Below are 7,417 nucleotides of genomic sequence, written 5' to 3' on the forward strand. Positions count from 1 at the left end.
ACTGTTCTTTCAAAAAAAAAAAAAAAAAAAAAATCAACCGCATGTCTAATATCCATGCCGACTTGCAAATATAAAGTATCAGGAGAAACAAGTCCTTGGGATATTATTCTTGATTTGGGACATGCTAGTTTTAGATCTATTTCTTTTCCATCAAAAGATATGGACTATAAATTAATCAAACTTGAAGGTATTTTAAGCACTTGTGAACATTCAACAACACGCTACTTAGCTTCACACCGGAGTCCATTTTGTATTGAAGAATCGGCAGCGGCAGATAGGGAGCATTGTCGGCTGTTCTAAAAAAAAAAAAGAACCCTCTGGGGGCATTTATCCACTGCATTCATTTATTTGAAAGCAAAAAATAATTTTGAGGAATCTATCACAATTTTATTGCTACTCAAACCGCTAATGCACACCATTGAAACAAATTCTTTTACTTACAGTGTCCCAACTATTCTTCTAGTACTTGCTTGTTGTTCATTACCTCCGAATATCTGAAATTTTCGGATTCAGGCCTTCATCCAATAGAATGTTACTAACTTTAAGGTCTCTACTCTATGAATCACCCTAATTCTAGAATCTCTATGTAGATACAACATTCCCCTGCTTATCCCTTCGATGATGTGGAATCTCTTTTTCCAATCTAAGTGTTCTCGCTTCGTTGGATCTCACACAAAAACACCAGAGCAAGCGAAGTTACATGAAAAAGTAAACAAGTACTGGAAAACACACGTCGACATAAGCACATGGAATTGATTCAGTGAAAGAGAATCAAACCGAAAAGGAAGGCGTCCAAGCTTTTGTTAGGCACCCCTTCAAGACAACAACCTAAAAGTCTAACCAGATTCCTGTGCTGAACTTTTGAAATCACTATGACTTCATTTTTGAACTCCTCTAAGCCTTGTATAGAACCCTTTGAAAGCCTCTTCACGGCTATTTCCTATCCGTCACCTGAACAAAAAATAAATAAATTCAACTTTCAGTTTCATTAGAACTTGACTTATGAATGCAAGTTCAAGTACAAGAGAACATACCTTGTACACTTGCCCAAATCCACCTTGGCCAAGCATATTAGCTCCAGTAAAATTATTTGTGGAAGTTGCTAGCTCTTTAAATTTGAAAACTTTCACTTGATCTGAAGTATCTGGAGTCTCTTCGGGGGTATCGTCCAAATAGGCATCAATATTTCCTACACTTCCAGAACAAATTTAGTTTTATTTTCAGAACGTTTTTTCCACTGACATTTTTCAAAAGCTTTAGGGTGAGATATGATACCTCTTTGCTTTGTCAGCGGACACTTACAGAAGAAGTACGTGCAAATGTTGATGGCAAAGTGTTCCGACAAGGACTACAATAACTATTACATACAAAAGTAATTAACTTTTGTATGTCAACTAGATTATCATATGAATAAGCTAAGCACAAACAGTTCGTCAAGCAGATCATTTCACAATCATCTATCTCTGTTACAAGTAACAATGAAGCAATAACATAATCAGGCACTTTCATGCTTCCCAATTTTTTGGACCCATCCAGAGTTTTTGGATTCCCGAAGCTGCTATCTTGGCACTCCAATTGCATAATCCTGACACACCCACCTGACCAGTTTCCCTCACTCTATTCATCTTCAAACTTGGGTTTTAATCCTATTAGACAACTGCAAATTGGCGAATTTGATGGATTGCAAATACCGAAAGAGCCACATGTTCCATAAGTATCACATGTATTACTTTGTGATGACCAAAATTCATGCCAATTGTTCAGATCCGCATCCCACTGCTTTCCAAGGAATGCTCCATGGTGATCCAATACGAATTGCGGGTATATTTTATTAGGATCTTTGAAGCTTATATGTATCTTCTGACAAAGAGAAAGCCTGAGCATATGTCATGTCAGCTATGCCAATGAATATTATACTATTCCACGGACCACTTCGCCAAAGTCGAAACTTAAACCCACTTCTCTAAATGACCAGCTGAGGATGACCACCAAGTAGCTCGAGCATGAGTGAAAAAATCCCTGTTGTAGGATTTGATTCGCTTTTCCACGATGTGAGCTCTTGTTTCTTTCCCGTTACTGTACTTCCACCAATCTTCATCCCTGGAAGAAAAGTATGGGTTGGGTGATCGAAACTCTGCCATACAGACTCATTTAGCAATCTAAACTCAAGGTTTCCGGTATCTAATAGCTCGGCAACTGAATTATTAGGTGCAGTAGTATTAGAGTCCAATAAACAACCCCTCGTCCATCTACAACCACAAGATTTCCATCTTCTACAATTCTTAAGGTTCCCGGTGAATCTTTTAGCGGCTTATCCCTGTTTGCAACCCATACAATGTTTATGTCTAGGATCAAATTCGTACCATATCCCGACATAACGATCTGTAGAATTTGGAGGACTGAAAAAGCCGAGTTTGAATACCTCGCCGGTGGAAGTTAGAGTCTGAGAGTCAGTTATGGCTTTGGTTGATGTAATGGTGTTGTTATCTACTGCATAGCAGTTCCGAAACACAAAAAACAAGAGAGAAAAATGAAGAAAACTAATAAACCTACTGATAACTCCGCCACAAATTATACTTCAATTGATCATAATTTGTTGATTGTTTTAGTTTTTGTAATGATGAATGCTACTTAAAATATTTAAGTCAACCGAACAAATGCAAGTTCTTTCCTTTGAATTTGTCTTCCAAATTGGATGTCAACTCTGTTAGTTGGTATCAATTTCGTCATGCATCCATAATATCTTCTTGACTAGGCTTATGGAAAGATTTCCTCACAACAAATTGGACAAGGAGACAAGGACTAAACTTCCATGCCCTCTTGCAAATAAATTATTAGAATAAACAAGTCCCTGGTGTTACGAGATACTATAGTATCTTTATATATCTTCTCCTTAACTGCATATATATCGAATGTTGTCATAGTATTGTACGTATCTTTTGTATATTTTGTTTTCATTTTTCTCGTTGTAATATTTGTATATGTATTATGGCTTTGTCCATCTAATGATCACAATTCAATAAAGATTTTTCTCTCACCTGTTTGGTTTTCCTCTTATGCTCATGTTCTATCATGGCATCAGAGCTAGGTAAGATCTGAAAGGCCACCTTCTGCTGCAAACAAACAATCTTCTTAAGCCAGCTAGGAATCATTTACTCTTGTGTCTCAACACCTTTCTACCTTCAGTTATAAACCCTAATCCAGTTATTCTTCTTTCATCCTCCTGACAATCATGTCACGCGAAGATTTTCAACCTATTACTGTAAAACTAGATGGTACCAATTACACTCACTGGCCCTTTCTTATGAAAAGCTTTGTCAAAGGCAAAAGCATGTGGAAATACATAGATGAGACAGAAACAAAACTCAAAGCATCTACTTCTATCATCAAAGAGAAGGGAACAAAAACATCAACAAGTGATGTTGAAACCTGGGAGATAAATAATCACAAGATTCTGACTTGGATTGGAAACACAGTGATTACTTCAATCAGTATGCAGCTTACCAGCTTTGAAGTTGCTAAAGATGCTTGGGACTTTCTTGCAAAAAGGTACACACAAATTAACTTTGCTTAAAGATACAAACTGGAACAAGATATTCGTTCTATGGAGCAGCCACTAGATCAATCGATTTCTGAGTTTCATTCTGAGATGTCTGTGATTTGGAATCAACATGCGGTTATGGAGCCAAAATGGACAACTGACTTGAAAATATGGGAAAAATATAGAGAAGAGACAAGACTGGTTCAATTCTTGATAGCTCTACGAGAAGAGTTTGAATTAGTCAGAGGTGTTATTCTTCATCGTTCACCTCTTCCATCTGTAGAAACTGCTTTATCTGAGCTGATTACTGAAGAAACACGCAAACGGATCAAACCAGAGATCTCAGGAGTGTTTGCTATGCATGCACCTCGTCCAAACTTCAATAATCAGAAGAATAGCTTTTTAACACAGCGTGATTCCTCACAACCTACTTGTCATAATTTCAAGAAAACTGGTCACATAGCAAGGAACTGTACCCTTCCACCTGCTGCAATACCACAAGATACTCCTACCACCCAGTGCAACTACAGCAAAGAACTTGTACACTCTACTAGAAACTGCACATCTCCAACCTCCAGGAATATGCAGAGATTAAATGTTAATGGTACAACCAGGTTTAATGGCTCAAGTAGATTCTCTGCTGCACCAGTTCCATATGTTGAATCATTACCATTTGCACCATCTCAATCAACAATTCCAGTTGATACATCATCACCTCGTCTTGCTGACATACAAGAGATGATTCAACAAGCTCTTTCAGTCAGTAACAATACTGCAGCTGCATCTGTCTTCTCTACTCCTTCAGGTATTTTCTCAATTGGATGGTATCTAAATTCTGGAGCATCCAATCATATGACTTATGATTTAAATTTTTTTGACAGTATTTATCCAGTTGTTTCTCATAAGATTCACATTGCTGATGGAACTGTTGTAACTGCCAGTCACATTGGGGTGGTTAGAGATTCAAATAACATTTGTGTATCAGATGTTCTCCTTGTTCGTAAGATTACAATGAATCTCATCTCAATTGGTCAACTATGTGATCAAGGTTTTAACATTGTTTTATTCAGGATCTCAAAACAAGGAAGCTAGTTGGGATAGGCCGTAGAGTTGGTCGATTATATCTTCAGACTCTGATTATTCCATCAAAACTCAGAAATCATGTTGCAGCTACAACTACTACATCCCACTCCACATCTCCTTTCATGTCTTGGCATTCTAGACTAGGTCATGTTTCATTTTCTCGTCTTTCATATATGGTCAATAAAGGTCTACTAGGAGATACACAAGTAGACAAAGAACCTAGTTGCATCCCTTGTAAACTGGAAAAAAAACAGAACTTTATTTTAATGCAAGCATTTCAAAAACTACTGAACATTTTGCTCTTATTCACTCTGATGTTTGGGATAAATCTCCAGTGATGTCAAAAGAAGGTGCATTATACTATGTGAGTTTCATTGATGATTATTCTCGATATACTTGGGTTTATCTATTTAGTTCAAGAACAGAATTTCTTACTTATATGTAACCTTTTCAACTATGGTCAAAACTGAGTTTGGTAAAACTATCAAAATCTTTCGTGCTGACCAAGGAGGTGAATATATATCCACTCCTTTCAAAGATTTTCTCAAAACTCAAGGCACATTATTACAACTATCTTGTACAGAAACTCCAGAGAAAAACGGAGTTGCAGAATGCAAACATCGTCATATTATTGAAACAGCTAGGACTCAACTAGTTTCTGCATCAGTTCCATCTAATTTCTGGGTTTATACCATCAATCGTGTTCTAACAACTATCATTGGAGGTATTTCTCCTTATGAATTCCTTTATGGTAATAAACCTGATTACTCTGAGCTTAAAATCTTTGGTTCAACGTGTTTTGTTATCCTTCCTGAGCGTGAAAGCAATAAGCTTACTCAAAAGAATGTTCTTTATGTGTTTCTTGGCTATGGTATTGAACAAAAGGGATATCGCTGTTATGATCCTGTTAGTAGAAAACTTCGTGTCTTTAGACATGTAACATTTTTGGAAAAGGTTCCATTTTGGTCTCTTCCAAACAGTAAATCCTCTTCTTTTGAGAACTTCATCTACACTGATCCTTTTTCTAGTGAAGCTAGCACCAATACATCTCTAGTGCATGTGTCTAGTAATGAAACTGTCTCACATACAGATGATACTCATCAGATTCCAGCTGTGTCTAACCACTCTATGCCTCCACCTGACAATGCTACCTTGGAAAGAGATTATGATTCTCAAGTTGATACGTTGCCACCTCGCAACCGAAGACCTCCAACTAAGTTCTCTGACTATCATTGCTCATTATCCCCTATTATGTCTATTTATGAACCAAGAAATTACAGAGAAGCTGCAGCTATACCAGAATGGCAGGATTCGATGACTGCACATAAAGAAGTTGGTACATGGGAAATGGTAGATCTCCCCCACTGGAAAATCTGTTGTTGGAATAAAATGGGTCTACAAAGTCAAATCCAAGTCAGATGGTAGTCTTGAATGATGCAAATCTCGTGTTGTTGCTCAGGGTTATACTCAAGAATATGGTATAGACTATGAGGAAACATTTGCTCATGTTGCACACATGGTAACTGTTCGTACACTCATTGCAGTTGTTGTTGTTCAATAGTGGGATTTTCATCAAATGGATGTAAAAAATGCATTTCTTAATGGGGAATTGCAAGAATAAGTCTACATGCGACCTCCTCCTGGATTAGATCATGCTCCAAATCAGGTGTGTAAACTTCGTCGATCTCTCTACGGACTGAAACAAGCACCACGTGCTTAGTTTGAAAAATTCAGTAGTGCAATTCTTCAATATGGCTTTACACAAAGTTACTACGATTCAACAATGTTTACACGATCATCAAGCAAAGGTGTTGTTATCCTTCTATTGTACGTAGATGATACGGTTATCACTGGCAGTGACATTGAAGGTATAAGTAATCTTAAAACTCATCTAAGTACATGCTTTCAAATGAAGGATCTTGGTCCACTCAGTTATTTTCTTGGTATTGAGGTGAGCAAATCAGCTGATGGTTATTTTGTTTCTCAAGCTAAATATGCTGAAATCATTGCACGCTCTGGAATTACTAATGTTAGAATTACAGACGCTCCACTTGAAGTGAATGTCAGACATGGTCCTTCATTCAGATGGAACGCTCTTATCCAATCCAACCTTATATCGACAATTGGTAGGGAGTCTGAACTACTTAACCATTACTCGACCTAATATAAGTCATGCAGTTCATATTGTAAGCCAATTCATGTCAGCTCCTCGTTCTACTCATTATGTTGTTGTTATAATACTTCGTTATCTCAAAGATACCTTATATCAGGAGTTGCAGTTCTCATCTAAATCTAAACTTATTCTTAGAGCATACTCAGATTCAGATTGGGCAGGAGATGTTACAGATAGGCGATCTATTACAGGGTATTGCTTGTGCTTGGGATATTCTCTTATATCTTGGAGAAGTAAGAAACAGACTGTTGTATCTCGCTCAAGTGCTGAAGCAGAATATCGAGCTCTAGCTCATACTATTTCTGAGATCATATGGCTTCGATGGTTAGTCAGCAACATGGGAGTTGTCATTTCTACGCCCACACCTCTATTTTGTGACAACAAAGCTGCAAATCAAATTACTCATAATGGCGTTTTTCATGAAAGAACTAAGCATATAGAGATTGACTGTCATTTTACAAGACATCACTTTAAGCATGGAACAATTACTCTTCCTCATGTAAGCTCAGAACTTCAAGTGGCAGACTTATTCACCAAGTCACATCCTGCTCCTCGACTAAGGTTTTTGCTTTCCAGGCTCAAGATGAGTTCAACACCATCTTGAGTCTGAGGGGGGGGGG

General features: G+C 37.5%; 1 long non-coding RNA gene across 1 annotated transcript; it reads right to left on the reverse strand.

Moving 5' to 3' along the window:
• Window positions 1-370: 370 nt before the first annotated feature.
• Window positions 371-2,566, reverse strand: LOC113296845. The gene is made up of 3 exons (XR_003333175.1): window positions 1,276-2,566; window positions 1,035-1,189; window positions 371-951 (listed from the first exon to the last, which is right to left on the reverse strand). It is a non-coding gene; the product is annotated as an uncharacterized LOC113296845 (long non-coding RNA).
• Between the last annotated feature and the right edge of the window lie 4,851 nt (window positions 2,567-7,417).

The sequence above is a fragment of the Papaver somniferum genome, chromosome 7 (genome assembly GCF_003573695.1).
Source record: "Papaver somniferum cultivar HN1 chromosome 7, ASM357369v1, whole genome shotgun sequence".
NCBI classification, from domain to species: Eukaryota; Viridiplantae; Streptophyta; class Magnoliopsida; order Ranunculales; family Papaveraceae; genus Papaver; species Papaver somniferum.